This window comes from Ochotona princeps, chromosome 8 (genome assembly GCF_030435755.1).
Source record: "Ochotona princeps isolate mOchPri1 chromosome 8, mOchPri1.hap1, whole genome shotgun sequence".
Taxonomy (NCBI): domain Eukaryota; kingdom Metazoa; phylum Chordata; class Mammalia; order Lagomorpha; family Ochotonidae; genus Ochotona; species Ochotona princeps.
The window spans coordinates 70,010,306-70,027,639 of NC_080839.1; the positions used below are offsets into that span (position 1 = coordinate 70,010,306).

General features: G+C 38.1%; 1 pseudogene; it reads right to left on the reverse strand.

The window, feature by feature from the left end:
• Positions 1-3,034: 3,034 nt before the first annotated feature.
• LOC118760810 (small nucleolar RNA U3) lies at positions 3,035-3,125 on the reverse strand (annotated as a pseudogene).
• Between the last annotated feature and the right edge of the window lie 14,209 nt (positions 3,126-17,334).

Genomic DNA, 17,334 nt, shown 5'->3' on the forward strand with positions numbered 1-17,334 from the left:
ACTTTCCTTTTCCTTCTGTCAACAGAGGGGTCAGGCATTGTGTCTCTGCCTATGTCCCTCCACCTTTCTTTACCCATTGACCCCCTCCAGGCCTGCATTTGGCTCCTGTTGGATCTTGGCTGTGTCCATCTAGATGGCCTGTGACCAACTTTCTGTCTTTTATTTGTATTCAGGGCGGAAATGAGGGTCCCATGGGCAAAACCTCTTTCATTTTTGGGGCTGTTTCCAAAAATATAGTTGCTGTAATACCCAAAAACACCAGGCAAGGGACAGAGCAGTCATGGTTGTTCCCTGGCCTTTCACCCTCTGGTGGCCGACAGCCAGCAGCCTGCAGGCCCCTGAAGGCTGTGTGATGAAACTTGGTCCTCTGAGTCCTCTCACTGACTTTTTTAGACTCACCATAAAATCAGCTGTGTCAGGATGCCACCTCCATCAGCCCCTCTGAGCTTCCAGAGGGCAGTGGCGACGCACAGATGGCCTGGAACCTGCCTTTTCCGAGTGCTGGGTGCCTAGCAGCTTGGCTTTGGAACCTTTCGCATAACCTTCAGTCCCTTGTTCTTTCAAAAAATAACATAGGTTTGCAAAACATTTTTTTACTCAAAGGCAAAAGCATAATTTTGTATGCATACTTCATCTTCTATCCCCATCCCCAACCTCTATTTCTGCCATCTCTCTTTCTTCTAGGCCTTTAAGTGCTAACCGCACTCAGCAATCAGTAATTCTTGGGTCTGGAGATTTTGGTCCCAAGACCCCAGCCTCCCATGACACCCAGATTCTTAGTGGCTGAGCGTCTTACATCGATGTTGCCCCAGGTATGCCTGTACCCAAACCCTGCAACCAAGCAATAATTTAAATTTGCCAACAGCCTCAGCTGTTCCTCATGAGCAGAAACAGAAATCTCTTTGGGATCCAGCCCTAGGAATTTGAAACCCATCCATTTCCGATGTTGATGGCAGGATGGAGACGGTGTGGGATGGAAGGTGGGGTCAGTGGGTCACAGGTGTGCAGAGAGATGGAAATTAACTGGAGTCTCCTGAAATGGAGTGGAATGTGCCAAAATGACACAGAAGACTGCATGGAGTGATGTGGTTGAGGCAAGGGGCTTCTTCCACATAGGCTCTAGGCTGCAGCCCACTCTGCTCAGCTGTCTTGCACTTCTGCACCTTTATTCGTTAGGATGCAAGAAAATTGTACCCAGCACTGAGCCCTCTTAGACAGAGGATTAAATGTCAGGGAAAATGTATTCACAATTTAGCAGATGACACCCTTATTTTATTTTATGAATATAATTTCTGATAAATGTTAGATTTCCTATAAGACCTTACTTTATTCCCAAACCCAGAGCCCCCATGGGCAGCTGTTCCTCTACCTGAGCCTGACTCATTAGGATTTTTTTATATATTTTTTTTTTACTGTTTTTTCTGTGATAAAATGTATGACTCTTTGCAAAACATCTTGCAACTGTTGCTAATATTTTAAGCAAAGTAAGTTATTGAATCTACATAAAAATGGAAAATCTAAATATACTGTGATACTAAAATTAACATTAAAGATTGTTAATTACTTACACTATACAAAAGGACTTCGTCCATGGATTTGGGGGATTTCTAGAAAATTCTAGCAAATCTTCCCAAATAGACTATTTATATCCTTTCAAAACTGTTACAAGTTGTCATGACAAATCTCAAACTCTCCAATATATTTAAAAACCAGAAAGCCTTCATTATAAAATCTAAAAAGGAACCTTACTGTGAAAGTAGATTCAAAATACAAAATACAATGTGAGCTCGTTAAATTCAGTTACATGTTAAAAGTACTACATATCCAACGAAACTGTATCACATAATACAATGTAATCAATGAAGAATTAAAAAAAAAAGTACTACATATCACAGCAGGTAGTGTATTCCAGAGATGAAAATAGGTTTCAACATAAGAAATCACTGACTCACTTCCAAATGTTTGTAACTAGTGAAGTTGAACCAATGTGATGCCAGGAGCCGGGTACCTCCTCTGGATCGCTCATATAGGTGCAGGGTCCCAAGGACTGCTGCTTTGCTAGGCCATAAGAAGAGAGCGGGGTGTGGCCTGGGATAGCAGGACTGAGCCAGCATCCATACAGGATTCTGGCACTGGCTCTTGAACACTTCTTAAAATGCCAAAATATCTCTATTTCTAATTTAAAAATTCTAATTCTCTTAGAAAACTGAACGATGGCAAAATGCTACTGAAACATGAGAAAAATATGAAAATGACAGCTTTCATGTTTAATAATCATATTTCTTAAGTGCATAATTGCCAGTTTGTCTTAATTACTGAAACTTTGATATTGTATTTCTATAATCAATCATTTTTCTTTCTCCATGTTATCAAGACTTTCTCTGCTGTTATTATCCCTCGATTCCTTCATGAAAACTTTATTTGGTTACATTGACTGTTACGCCACTAAATGTGTGCACTGATTTTTGGAAGAATGGAAATACTCATGATACATCTTATCAGTAATGAACTTGCTCATTTGTCCATTTATTTAGGCTTTATTTCTTTCTATAGCTCTTCCAATTGTTCTCCATAACTTTCTTAAACCCACACTGTGAGATTTATTTATTCCTGAGTAGGTGCTTGATAATTTTGTTGACTCATTGAGCAAGATGTTTTTATTTTCCCTTATTTTTTAATTGGACACAGCTGATTGATAAATCTGTATTCGATTTTTAGGGCTGCTATAGCAGAGCAACACTCCCTGGGTGCCTGTTTACCCACAGTTGTGGAGGCTACAGGTCCATGATGCAGGTGTTGACAAGGCTGCTTTCAACTGAGGCTTTTCTGTTTGGATTGCAGGTGCAACTTCCTCAGGAGACCCTCATGTGGTCTACATATCCATTAGTCTCTCATTTGTGTTCAGGTTTCCTCTCCTTACAAGGACATCAGTCAGATGGCATTAAAGCCTGCTTAACGTGTCTTCCTCACCACGTTAAGGATGTATTTCCAAATAGAGCAGTAATCTGAAGTAATCAGGATTAGAACTACAATGGCCCCGTTTGGGGGATTTGGAGTCTACTCAGCCCATTAGAGAAACTTCTCTAGTCACAGACTATAGAAATGATCCCTGAAAGTATAGTCTTTACTCAGCCCATTAGAAAGACTATTATTTATTTCTTCATTTAACCCTTTTGATCAAAGTAATATTTTATGGTTTCCTAATTCTATGGACTTTTTAATATGGACAATCATACCATGTGAAAATACTCCCCTCTTCTCCCTCGTCTGCTCATGGGATCTATTGCTGGCTGTGGGCACCAGTGAGGGAGGAAGAACACAGCTGACTTCCTCCCTGCCCTTTGCTGCTTCTCCTCTTGCTCGACAGGTGTCGTGTTGGCTTCTATTGGATTGATTGCAAGTGGAAGGAAAAGTGTCCTTTGTCTATCATTGCTGTTCTCTGGGCATGGCTAGTGACTAGTGATGGAAGACTTAGTTTTTTCCTCAGGGTGGTTTTACGGCTCATTGTAGGGGCACCATCAGTGGGATTTCTTGATTTCCACCCTTCCTTCCAGTGTAATCTTTCCAACGGATCTTTTATGATTCCTGCCACAGGCTGTTGGAACCTGGGGGATCCTCCACTGAGCAGTGACCTGCTCATCAATTCTGTCATCCCTTAGGGACAGAATTGTTTGGGTTCATTCTGTGGTCTCCTGATTGGCTTTAAGAATATACACACACACTGTGTGCGAATAAGTCCAGTACAATTCTGACTCTTCAACTTTCCCAGTTCTTTCTTCCATCTTGGAATGAGTGGTGGCTGATGCTGACCGAAGAGGTTCTGAGGGTAGGTGGAGTGATTGGTTTTAGAATGCGAAAATATATAAAACTTAAGGGTTTGGTTTAAGCTCTTCGAATTTCAACCAAAATCCAGGAACAACGAGAGTGACCCAATGTCACATTCTGTCAGACAATGCATTTTTTCCACTTAACAAGAATGGTAGACTTTATCAGATGACTTGTCCACAGACACGGGCTTGCAATTTTTTTCTTTTAACTCTTTAATGGAAATATTTATCAGTGTGAGTCTTCTAATGGTGAGCTGTCCTTGTACTCCTGGTAAAAATTCTTTTTCTTCATAATTTATTATTTTTGCGTGCTGATGCATTTGATGTGTTAGTATGTTATCCAGGACAATTGTATCCATCTTCATAAGTTTGGATTAAATTCCATCTTTTGTTCCACTCTTGTTAGATGTTTGGGTCACCATTATGCTAAATTCAAGAAGGTGTTGGGGGGAAAATCACCATTTTCTGACATGCTGGAATAATTTGCATATGGCTTATCTCTTTCTTGAATATTTGGCAGCATCACGTAAAAAGTTTCACTTTGATACACCTATGAAAGAAATATTTCTGGCTTGTTTCAATTGAACCAATATTACTGGTGCATTTAGACATTTATTGTACTTACTGGGTCTTATTAAGTTATATTCACTTACATTTTAAGAAAATTGTGCATTTGAAAATTTCAAAATAATGAAATAAATTTTTCTCAAATTTGTTACTTATATCTCCCATAGATTTGCATGAGTTTCTGTTATTTTGTTTTTAGTATTATTTTCACTTTTATTTTAAATTCAGTTTTATTAGAAGTCCTATACTGTTATTTTATTTTATTCTATTTTTATTAGAAAAGCAGATTTACAGAGAGGAGAGACAAACATCTTGCATCCACTGATTCACTCTCAAATGACTGCAACAACCATAACTGAGCAGACTCAAAACCAGTAGCTTCTTTGAAGTCTCCCACTCAGGTGCAGGGTCCCAAGGCTTTGGGCCATCCTCCACTCATTTCCCAAGCCACAAGCGGGAAGCTAGATGGGAAGTGGAGCAGCTGGGACACAAACCAGTGCCCATACGATATCTAGGCATGGCAGGATTCAGCCACTAGGATATCGCATTGGGCCCAATTTTCAGGTTTTTAAAATTATATTTTCTTTCTTTAAAAAAAAAAACAAACTTTCACTAATATAAAGAGAAAAAGATTTTGTTTTTATAGGTATGATTCTAAGAAGATAACCTTATTCGCCTCTCGTCCTCTGTCACTTCATACTCATCTTCCTTCCTTTCTTCTTCCTTTAATTTTTACAAAAATATAATTTCAATATTTAACAATTAAAAAGGAAAAAGAATACTGTTACATAGGATTATAAATAAAGTCTAAAATCAATAATCATGTTGCAAGATACCCAATTCATTCCTATACTTTTTTGTATTCTATATTAATCACCATGTATCAGAGAAACCACATATTTGTTTTTCCGGACTGGATTATTTCATTAAGGGTAGTAGTTTCCAATTCCATCCATTTTAATGCAGAAAACAAGATTTGATTCTTTCTATGACTCAGTTGTACTCCATGGTGGATATATACTGCATTTTCTTTATCCAATCATTAGTTGATGGACATCCTGTTTGATCTGTACCCTAGCTATTATAAATTATGTTGCAATAAACATGGAGATACCAATAACTCTCTAATATACTTATTTTATTTTGTGTCGGCTAATTCCCAATATCTCTCTGAATCATACGATAGATTCGTTTTCAGATTTCTGAGGAATTTCCATACTGTCTTCCATAATGGTTGTACTAGTTTACAATTCCACCAGTAGTGTATGATGATAACTTTCCCCCACATCTTCACTAGCATATGTTATTTTTTTATATTGTGGGAGGGATGTGGTACACACTCTAGCTGGGTGAAATGAAGCCATGTTGTGGATTTATGTGCATTTCCTCTTGGCTTGTGATCCTGAGCATTTTTTTCAATATGTGTCAGTTAGCTATTTGTATTTCATCCTTTGAAAAATGCCTGTTCATGCCATTCATCCATTTTTAAGCCGAGTTGTTTGTTTTGTTGTTTTTGAGTTTCTTAAGCTCCTTTTAGATCCTGGATACTAATCCCCTATCAGTTGTATTAGTATTCAAATATTTTCTCCCATTTTGTCAATTCCCTCTTTGTTGAGTATTTCCTTTGTGGTAAAGAAGCTTCTTAACTTGATGTAATCCCATTTGCCTATTTTTACTTTAATTGCCTGTGCTTCTGGGCTCTTTTCCAAGAAATCTTTGCCTATACCAATGTCTTGAATGGTTTCCCCAAGGTTTTCCACTAGGAATTTGATGATATCGGGTCAACAATTTAGACTCTTGATTCTTGTAAATTGATTTTTTTTTTTTGTATAAGAAGTAAAGTTGCTGTCTCGTTTCTTATTTCTGAATCCATAGAAAATTTCAGTTGAATTTTATTTTCATTTATTATTTTCTTCTATTTTTGCATTTTTAGTTTTCTGTAATTTTGTTATTTAATTACCTATAATGTTTATTGTTATTGTTTTTAACAGATTATCTGAATGCATAATACTTCTTCCAAGCACAACTTTATTGCAACTCATATATAAATATTGATTTGATAAACTTTATTGCTGTTAAGTGCTAAATAGTTCATTGTTTGCAGCATTATTTTCCTTTTGAACCCTTAAGTTATTTAGGAGTGTATTTTTTGTTTCAATATATACATTTATTTTATTTTATTTTTTTGAACTTTATTGTACAATTCCATCCCAATCCCCGAATGATTTTCCCCATATTATTACAATAGTATAGTCCTTCTTAGAGAGTCATAATTGCATCAGTCTGCTATGTAAGTGTGATCCAACACTGCTGGTACAGACAATGTCAGACAGTCCAGCATCCCATTGTCTAGATATGTCCAACAGTTTAACTGGAAGTCCATCTTTGATTTGGAAATGGGGGTGCATATTGCACTGTATCTTCATATCTGAATATGGTAGTCTCTACTACACCATCACTGTACATGCTCTTAAATGAGAAGCCATGAAACAAAGTCAATAACAGGTATGAATTTAAATTTAAAAATTTGTACAGCACCATGGAGTCAAAATAATGTGCCACTGACTAACCAACCCATCAACACATACATTTCTTTAATTATATTTTAAACATCTATTTGTAACCTAACAAAAATGTGGTGAGAATTGGGGTCTATTATAATATCAAGTCTTTCTTATATTGAATCTTTTGGTATAATATGTGGCCCATCTTTACACTTTCAGTGAATTTCAGCATACATGACAATAATGTCTATTCTTTGATTTTGTTGGTGCTTGTTTTTTTAAGCTTTATGTATTGATTTATTTGAAAGCAGGAAAGAGAGAGATGGAGAGAGAGAGAGAGAGAGAGAGCTGACCTGGAAGCTAAGCATTTGGGACCCCAATATTGGATGCTGTTGCAATCAGTACCTTAACTTGTTGCACCACAACACCAGCTCCCTGTTGTAGGATTCCATATATACCTATCAAGTCAGCTTTGTAAATCCTTTGGTCATCTTTTTCTATATTCTCATTGATTTTTAAATCCAACTTATGTGAGTGGGTCTGAAAAATGTACATTAAAATCAACTTGTTTGCTAAAGTTGGAAGATTGGACATTGAGTACCTCAACATGGCGTTTTTTTGAGTTTATGACTCTTGGTTTTCTTTTTGGCGTCATGTTTCTGTGAATTCCTTTCCTGCAGCTGTTATGTTACAGTGTCTGATAGTGTCCAAGAAGTCCCCACAGCTCTATTTGTTTTTCTCCTCTGTTTTCACCCTGGATGATTTCTATTGTCCTGTCTTCAAGTTTGCTTGCACTTTGCCTTGCCAGGTTCTTTCAGCTGCTAAATTCATCTAGCAATACGTTTATTACTGGAATTTTTTTTTCAGGTCCAGAATTTCTTTTCTTTTGTCTATATATTATATGCTATAATTTCCTATTTCACTGCTGATATTTTTATTCTTGGAAAACATGCTCTTTTACTTCATTGAGGAGAGTTATAATAACGATTTTAAAATCCTTGTTTGTTAGTTCCAACATCTGGTTTATCTCACAGTAGGACTCAACTGCGTTCTGTTCTTTTGAGAATGTTTTCTATTTTTAGTCCTTTGCATAGTTCCTTAGATTTTTTGAGTGGCATGTGACTTTGTCATTATGTGACAGCAGATATATTCAATTTCTACCTTAAAGTTGTACATCCAAAGGGGTGTTGTTGTCTAACTCAGGGGATACAATAAAATTTATGTTAAGTATATGTGTTTTATGAGGTGACTTCATTCTGTGTTTCTGCATTTAGATAAATATTCTATAACCTGCAATAATCATTTATGTGTTACCGTGATCACTGATGACCTTATGGCTCTTTCTAACAGAAGTTTCAAAAAGTTTGTGGAAATGGAGTTTTAAAATAGTGCATTCTGTTGCAATTTATTGAAAATCATTCAGTTCTGGGCCCAGTGAGGTGCCCTAGTGACTAAAGTCCTCACTTTGCATGTGCCAGGATCCCATTTGGGCACTGGTTGATCCACTTCCCACCCAGCTTCTGATTTGTAGTCTGGGAAAGCAGTAGAGGATGATCCAAATCCTTGGGACCCTGCACTCATGTGAAAGACCCAAAAGAATCTCTGGGCTTTGGATCTTCTGAACTTTGGCCATTGCGATTACTTAGGGAGTGAACCAGCAGATGGAAGATCTTCCTCTCTGTCTCTCCTTCTCTCTGTAAATAAGACTTTCCAATAAAAATAAATAAATCTTTTTTAAAAAGATTCATTCAGTTTTTTAATATTAGGGGTTTTTGTTAACTTTTTGAAGATTCCTTGACTTCACATTTTAAAACTTTCCCTTTGTCATATTTAGCACTGTTCCATTTAATTGGTTGTAAAAATATGTGTCTGTCTCTCACAGCAGACTGTAATTTCTAAAAGGGTTGAATTTTTATCCTCAATATTCATCACAGATCCCAGTTCATACTACCTGATTAAATATTTTATCAGGTTTTAATCTCTGTGTTTAAATTATTTTGTTAAGCATTGTTGCTAATAATAATCTCATGTAACAGTCTTAATACCAATAGATCAGCTTAAAAACCTATATGTATTATAACATACCACCACCAGCACATGTGAGACCCTGTTGGGGGTTGTACTAGCCAAGTGGTGAGCTGTGGGGGAGCTCCACTACTGGGCCACTGCTCCCACTTGTATGCATGAGAACTGGGACTGAGGGCAGTCCAGGCAAGCAGGGCTATAGTAAGTATTGGCCTGCATGTGAGCTGGGTTGGGGAGAGCCAGGCTGTGCTAACTGAATGTATCGACTGGTATAGGCATGAGCCAGAGTAAGTGCAGGCTTGTTAGGCTTTGCCACAGTATCAGCTGGCAAGTGCTAGGACTAGTGGAAAATCCTATTAAGATTAGACTGCAGAACCACTTGAAGATTGCAAGATCTTGGATTGGAAGTCAGTCCAGAAGAGAAATGATGGGTACCTCTCTAATGGGCTAAAACTCCCACCACTGAGCATGAGAATCAGGGCTGGGGGTGAACCTGGCTAGACAGGCAATGGCATCCACTGGCAAGGATATGGGTTAGATAGTGGGGTCAGTTGGGTTGAACTAGGCATCAACTCCTATTGATATATATGAGATCTAAATGGGATTTTCTTTTCTTTTTTTTTGTTAAAGATTTATTCACTTTATTACAGTCAGATATACAGAGAGGAGGAGAGACAGAGAGGAAGATCTTCCATCCGATGATTCACTCCCCAAGTGAGCCGCAATAGGCCGGTGCGCGCCGATCCGAAGCTGGGAACCTGGAACCTCCTCCAGATCTCCCACGCGGGTGCAGGGTCCCAATGCATTGGGCCGTCCTCGACTGCCTTCCCATGCCACAAGGAGGGAGCTGGATGGGAAGTGGAGCTGCCGGGATTAGAACCGGCACCCATTTGGGATCCCGGGGCGTTCAAGGCAAGGACTTTAGCCGCTAGGCCATGCCACCGGGCCCTAAATGGGATTTTCTTAAAGAGAAGTGTGGACGCTGCTGTCCACACCTGCTTTCCTTTGGTTCCACTCTCAAGACCCAGACAGAAGAAATTCATGGGTGGCTCAGGCTACAGGTATTACATTACGTTAGGGTGAAGAATCCTGAACACATGAAACAATTAAAAACAACTTGCCGTGAAGATTCCATTGTCTCCATTCCATTTGTATGGGGAATCCTTCAGAGGTGCTCAAGGCCTCTGCGTTCTTCGAAGAAAAGCACAAGCTAAGGGTACATCACCTCACAATCAGCACCCCATTTAGCTCCTAATGTGGAACACATGGCGGTTGAAGAGGTCACAGTGCTACAGAACTGTCATTACAGAATTTCTCCATGTTAACATGTATCATCTGTCACGTAAGTATTTGTCTTACAGCCCATACCTATGATGGGCTAAGTGGGAACTATTTATATCAGAAAACAATGAGTGCCTTTAATTAGTATTTCACGCAACTGGAAAATGTTAAAGAAATTGACACAAATCTGGCTGGGGTGGGAGATTCCATGTGAATTTCATTATAGAACTGCTAAAATATTACAGTTGCACAGGTATCAAGGTTTCGGAGTGAACTTGCTTCCCTAAGGGCTGTATACATCCAACATGTGTGAAAATAATGATGCATCATGTTGGGTTCCAGTGAGCTCATGAACAAGTCATACTTACCCATTCTGTTTTGCAAACCCTAAATTCCTTACTAGAGCTCATCCAGAGACTTGCCTGGGCACACAGACAGCATGCTATGGTGACCCTCAAAACCGTAGGGAGGAATTCTAGAAGAAATCATAGGCAAAGCTTTGTCACTAAAAGTGCTTAATGCCAAGTGAGAAGCTGGCAGATAAACTGTTTTTGTTAACTAGTGCAAATGGTTACATTTTTGCCATTATTTTTAGACATGTTTATTGATTCAAAGATGCTTTCTCAACATCCTATATGGGCTAACACAAAACCGGCTTTGGTAGACAGGCAATGAAGAGACATTTACACATGCAGATTTGCAAAATACTATCTTCTGCTAAATATGCTGGAGAAGGTAGCCATGCAAGAATGCCATCTTTTCATCCCCTTGAAAAGGAGTCCCCACCTACAGCAGGGCCTGGCAGTCAACACTAACAAGCTCTGAGCATCCATCCTTGTGTGCCATGCTCTTTCTTACTTTCAGGATTTTGTAAGGTATGCACAGTATATTCCGTCTGTCATCTTGGTTTACATAATCAAGTAATGTTTTCCCATGTTGAACTCAACTTCAGAAGGAATGTTAATTGTTTTGTCAAGCTAAGATGAATTTTTAAACAGTGCAGTTTTATCATTTCTTTTTGATGATTTATTGCTTGGTGAAAAAAATCTGGTTTTTTTTTGAAAGAGTATTTTTTTATTTCTTTACAAAGACACTGTTACTGAAGTTAGTGATAGGCTGGATGATGTTTTCCGTGGCATCTTGGAAGTACTCTTTAGTGACAATGGATGAATGCCTCCTGGGGAATAATAGGACTTGCAATCAGCAAGTGCTTTTCTCTGTGTATATACAGAGACCACCAAATACTCTTTGCAGTACAGAAAATCCTGGAATCTGAACCAGTAGAAAATTGCTAGTAGAGCTGTGACTAAAGATCAAGATATCAATTGCTAGTGGGCAGACATCACTGGTACGGCAGCAGTTCCAGGGACTTTGCTCACCCCTGTCCTCCACAGTCTCACTTCCTTAGAGCAGTGTTCTTGTGGTAGCTTTGGCCATGATTGGTCCGTCTGAATGATTTGTTGTAGATTCAATCCACTCCCAGAGAAGGCCTCCCGCCTCAGCACCTGTCTTGGTGTAACTGCAAATCATGGTCCTGACAAGCATCCAGCATTAGATGATGCATTCAATTAGAGTCTGTTTCAGCATCAGGATTTTAATTATATCTCAGATTCACAGCATTAGTTTATCATGAAGTTTTACTTTGAGGCCACTTCAAACACTTCATGGAGACATGGGATTAAATGGTTTCTATACTTTGGTGCTAAACATTTTAAATACATCTATAACTTCCTCAAAATAATGTATTCTGTGAAATATTTGAAGAATGATTGTAGAGTCAGAATGTTCCTTTCTTATAGAAACTTCGTTCTTATGGTATTTGGATTTGTGTTTGAAGATTGTCATCTTTCAGTGTTCTACATTTATAACGGTATTATTCCTATGTTTTTATATAAGTTGTATCCATAGCAAACCACACTGATGACTTCATTCAAAATCAAATAGGAGTATAACTTTCATTTATTTTGTGTGTCTGATATCTTTGGCATTAATATGTTTATAAAAATGCTTTAATAATATTCTCTATTGGATTGTATTGAATCTAGGTGTATTCTGAAATACTATTAAAATGACACAGGGCATCATGTAGCTTCTAAATCAAAATGCAAAGGAGAGCAAATGAAAATAAAATGTTTCACATATAGACCATATGTCAGCCCAGAGAAGAGATGTTGGAAATTATGAGATTACTGTAAACCTTACTTTTCATCACAATCTCTCTAGTGCTCATCTGTCCCCAGCAAGTACAAAGCCTAGGGCTGCAGCCTGTACATGGAGCTATCTGAATTGTATTGAATGTTTAAGAACATTAGCTAGATACTACTGTCGAACTTACTGCCTAGGTGTATGCAAAACAATGAAGCAAAAGAATGGGAGGAGGTATTATCATCTATGAGCTGACAATTCTGGCTCCGTTGGAAGATAGGCCAATGGACAAGTGGACCCTGTGGATCAGAATGAGAATAGCTGAAAAAATGGGATTTCACCCATGTTGAAAACAGACACACATGTCTGAAAGGAACTTGAAATAACTGTGAGGCCAATGGAACAACACAGCATCTTCTATCTAATAATACGTTATCTGTATGTATGAAGCTCAAACCCCCTTAATTCTCAAATCTAGGATATGAAAGTCAAGAAGGATGTGAAAGTCAAGAAGTTAAGTTAGGACTAATAACTCTGAAGTCTCCTATTCGGTAAAGAAGTGTTTGAGTGCTAAGAACACAAACTCCTTCTACCTTGCTTCTTTTGCTGGTGTCTGTACATATGCATACACATCTACTAAATCGAATCAGAATGAAGACAGTGTAGTTGAAAGCAATCGAATACTTGGCTAAAAATAATCACTAGAAGCCTAGTAGCTTGTAAACTACGATTAATGTAGCAGAAAACTATGACAACTGGAGTACTACATGAGGTTGTGTGATTAAAACTAACTGTGTGGATTTAATTAGAATTGCAGATGTAGGAGTGGGTACATTGGCAAGCTCAATTTGCAAAATAGGGTAACAGAAGCTGAGACAACACTATAAAAAAGTTTGAGAGCATGCTACTCCAAAGGGCTAATTGTTAGGCGGGACACAGGGAGCTGGAACCGGCTAGAATATGATTGAGGCATGGAGGATTGAATGATTCCTCAACTGAAATGCAAAACAGGTACATTTTTGAAAATAGAATGTAGAGCAATACTTGCACGACAGTGTCCTGCAGTCTGTTCATGGCTTAACAAGACAGTTGAATTTACTACTATTCCTGCTGATCTGCTATTATAATTTGTGATACTGCAAGATAAATTAGAACCCAGAGCTTTCAAATGACAACAAATATTGTCTTTTGCATGTGAATGGGCCCTGAACATTTTTACTAAGTAGTGATGGAATGTTAATTGAGGCCATTTACTAGCAGCCATTAAATACAATTTCAAAAACCACACTTCCAAAGGTAATGTCATAATCAAATACATGAAACCCATACTGGTTGCTAAGTGGAATTCTGCATAAAACTGGCCACTAAGAAGGTGAGAGGAGGGACACGAAGGCATGCGTGTGTGCCAGGGTTGACAAATGTTTTTCTGCACTTAGTGTTCTTTTTTGACTGGTGAAGTCAGGGAACAATTTGAGCTATCGAAAGATTGACTTATTTATTTGAAGTTTAAATATGTCCTGATAAATTAAATAGGATATGAAAGCATCATCATTAAAAAAAAACTTTATATTTTTTGAGTTTTGAGTTTTGCCAGAAATTTCTAAGTGTTTGGTCTATACTGGGCTCAGAGCTAAATATGTGACACTTTCAACTGTGTTACATCTTTCAGCAATCTTAAGAATCAGGCATTATTTATCTACTCAATTTTAAAACAAAGAAAATTTTACTTTAGAAAGTGGAGTTACTTCCACAGGTCAGCCATCCAGTCATGCAGTCTCAGGACTGAAATTCCAGTCTCTCGGACTCCAGAACCAGAGCTCTTCACTCATTGGGCTTCCTAGGAGGCATCGAAAATATTCCACGTGGCTATTCCAACATTGTGTCGTTCAGAATCCTGAGACTTCTACATTCTAATTCCCAGAGTCCGTAGAATTGCTATTTTGCATGGCAAAGGGACTAACAGATAGGATTAAAGTTAAGGTTGTGGTCTGGGAGACCATGTTGCATTACCTAGGCGGGTTTGATATAATCACAGGAGTCTTCATAACTGGGAAGTATCTAAACCAGAGACAGGACATGGAAGGACAGAACTAAAAATTGGAGTGGGTGTTTTGAAATGAGAGAAGAGGACAAGAGCTAGGAAAAAAAGTAGTTTCTAAAATCTGGACAAGGAGACAGCTGGCTTCGGGTGCAATGGGTTAAGCCATTGGATGTGACACTGACATCCTGAGGAAGAGTGCCCATCAAGTCTTGGCTGCTTGCTTCTGATCCAGCTTCTGACTACTGCACCTGGGAGAGCAAAGAAAAATGACCCAAATACTTGAATTCCTGCCCATCAGCCAACCATGTGGGAGATTAAGACAGTTTCTGATTCTGGTCTTCAGCCTGACTCGGCCCTCAGAATATTCTCTCTTCTCTCTCTTTCTCTCTCTGTCTCTCTCTTTCTCTTTCTGTCCCTCCCACCCTTTCTCCTCTTCTTCCTGTTCTCTTCCTCCTCCTCTTCCTCCTCCTTCTTCTTCTCCCCCCACCATGCTATCTTTTGCCCAGCCTTCCAATAAAAAATAAATCCCTTTGGGGGTGGTTTTTGTTGCTCTTCTCATCACCACTGCATACACAGCTTACTCTCTTGGAGATGCACAATTTTTACTGCTAAGTATGTTCTAATGTTTCTCTCCTCCACTCTGAGAACATGAAATATTTAGCTAGGTAAACGGCTAGCAATGACGTCTTTCTTACTCATCATTAATTCTTCCAAAGAATGTACTATAGATCTATATTTCAAATATATAAGTTGTAAGATTTAAGTTTTTAACTCAGAATTGACTGATATGAGTCCAGCAGAGATAAAAAATGCATTGTATATGTATGTATATTACTTCTACAATCTATTGGAAAATAAGGCTTATATAGCTAATCAGACAATTTTCATTGCATTTTCCCTGAATTAACCTTAGGCCTTCTCTACGAAAGGCAGACTTGTGGACACATGTTGAAGAGCAAAGCTGACTGCTGACAACCTACAGAAAAACTGTCACCTAAAATAAAGACTGTCGCTGTCCCTCAGCGATGGACTTGGTGCACGGAGCCGATAATAACACGCGTGGACCCTGACTGATGGTCAAAAGCCGAGGTTTATTAGTAGCATCAGACTTTATACTCTGAGGGTCATATAGGATAAGGGAGGAAGTGCTGAGCTTATCAACAAAACCATTAATGCTTGTTTGGAACTCCTTTTGTCTTGTATATTCCACCAGGTGTTCTCATATACATATGTAGATGATATCCAATAAGGTATACAAAAGGTAGCCATTTGGTTATTCTCCTCCAAATATTATCCAACCAACTGTAGTCCTGTGCTCACTGACCTTTTCGGGTCACAATGTCCTCCTACAAAAGACCAATGAAACTTTCTTCCTAACTCACCCATGAAATAATTCACCACCCCTTTATCCAGTGAAAAGAATGGATTAGGAATGTGGAGAGATCTAGAATGTGACTGTGATGAAATTTATTTCATATCAACACATAAAGCAAAAAAAGAGTAGAGATTCTATTCTAACTAATGACGATTAGGTAAAACTAGGGACTGATGTGTGCTGGAAGCTCATTTTTCTTCCCATGAGCAAACGCATAAAACTTTGAGACTGGAAGGACACACTAGGGTTGCCTTTAAGGAAATGGGAAGGGGATGGAATTACGGTGTACCAGTTATCTCTGTAGAATTTGGATACATATTTTTAAATGAAGGAATTAAAAAGGTTATGATTTTTAATTTGGAAGGTACATATGGATTTTCTTTTTAGTACTTTATGTAAGTTTTTTAATTTTTTTGTGATATATATGGTCAGTCTAAATATCTACAGACATGTGAAATATAACATTCCATTACATAAACATTATTTATATAAACATTTCATAATTATAAAATAGTAATATTGCTTTTATACATGATACCTTATGTATAATATATACCATATAATACAACATATTATACAATGTGGCATCTAATATAACTCATAGAAAATATACAATGAGAATAAGAATATGATAATGTATAAAAATTCAAGATTTTAAAAGCTCATTTCAAATGCATAGAACTGACAAGATAGTAAGAATTCTAAAGCCAAAATTAATAAAGACAGAAACTCAGAGAGATAAACAGAAATTAAAACATTTTAGCCTTAAGACAATTCTCCTACCCTAGGAAACTCAAATTTAAATTATTTTAGTCCTATGAGTGCAGAGTCCAAAATAGAGGATATAGTAGAATTTTTTCACTGTAAAGCTAGGAACCTAAAATGCTACATAGGCAATAGAAAACAGATTAAAAAGAAACCTACCTCTTTCTCCAATCCCTAGAATCATCATAATTTGCTTTGGTAAACAGGGAAGCCGCAGAAAAATAAAGAAATTTGTCTTGGAATCTGCTAACATAAAACATCCCTTGCTCACATCTATACCCCAAACTAAAGTATGGGATGACCCACAAAATGCTACTTTAAGCCACATTTTTAAGTGGTCTGACAATGACAGAAGTCAACACAAACTCTTTGGAAAAAATATATCTCACCCAAGATCCATAAAACGTTCCACTAATAAGCTTCCCTTTGAAATGAGCTATACCCAGAAACATAACTGAGTATATCTAACGGATAATTTTATGTCAGTTCAATTGAGCAATAGGGTGCCCGATATTTGGTCCCATTTTATTCTGGATACTCTTGTAATGGTGTTCTAGACAGCCGTAACAGGTGCATTTGTAGACTGAGTCCCTCTTGGGGGCAGGTATCACCCAATCTCTTGAAGACTGAATAACCGCAAAGACTGACCACTCCATCATCCACAGGGAATTCCTCTCTCGGCTGACTATGAGCTGAGCATTGGCTTTTCCTGGTACTTAAGTCTGTAACCTTCATACTAGCACCCTGTCAGCTCTCCTTGGTTTCCAGCTTGCCAACTCTCCCTGAATCCAACTTGTCAGTCTC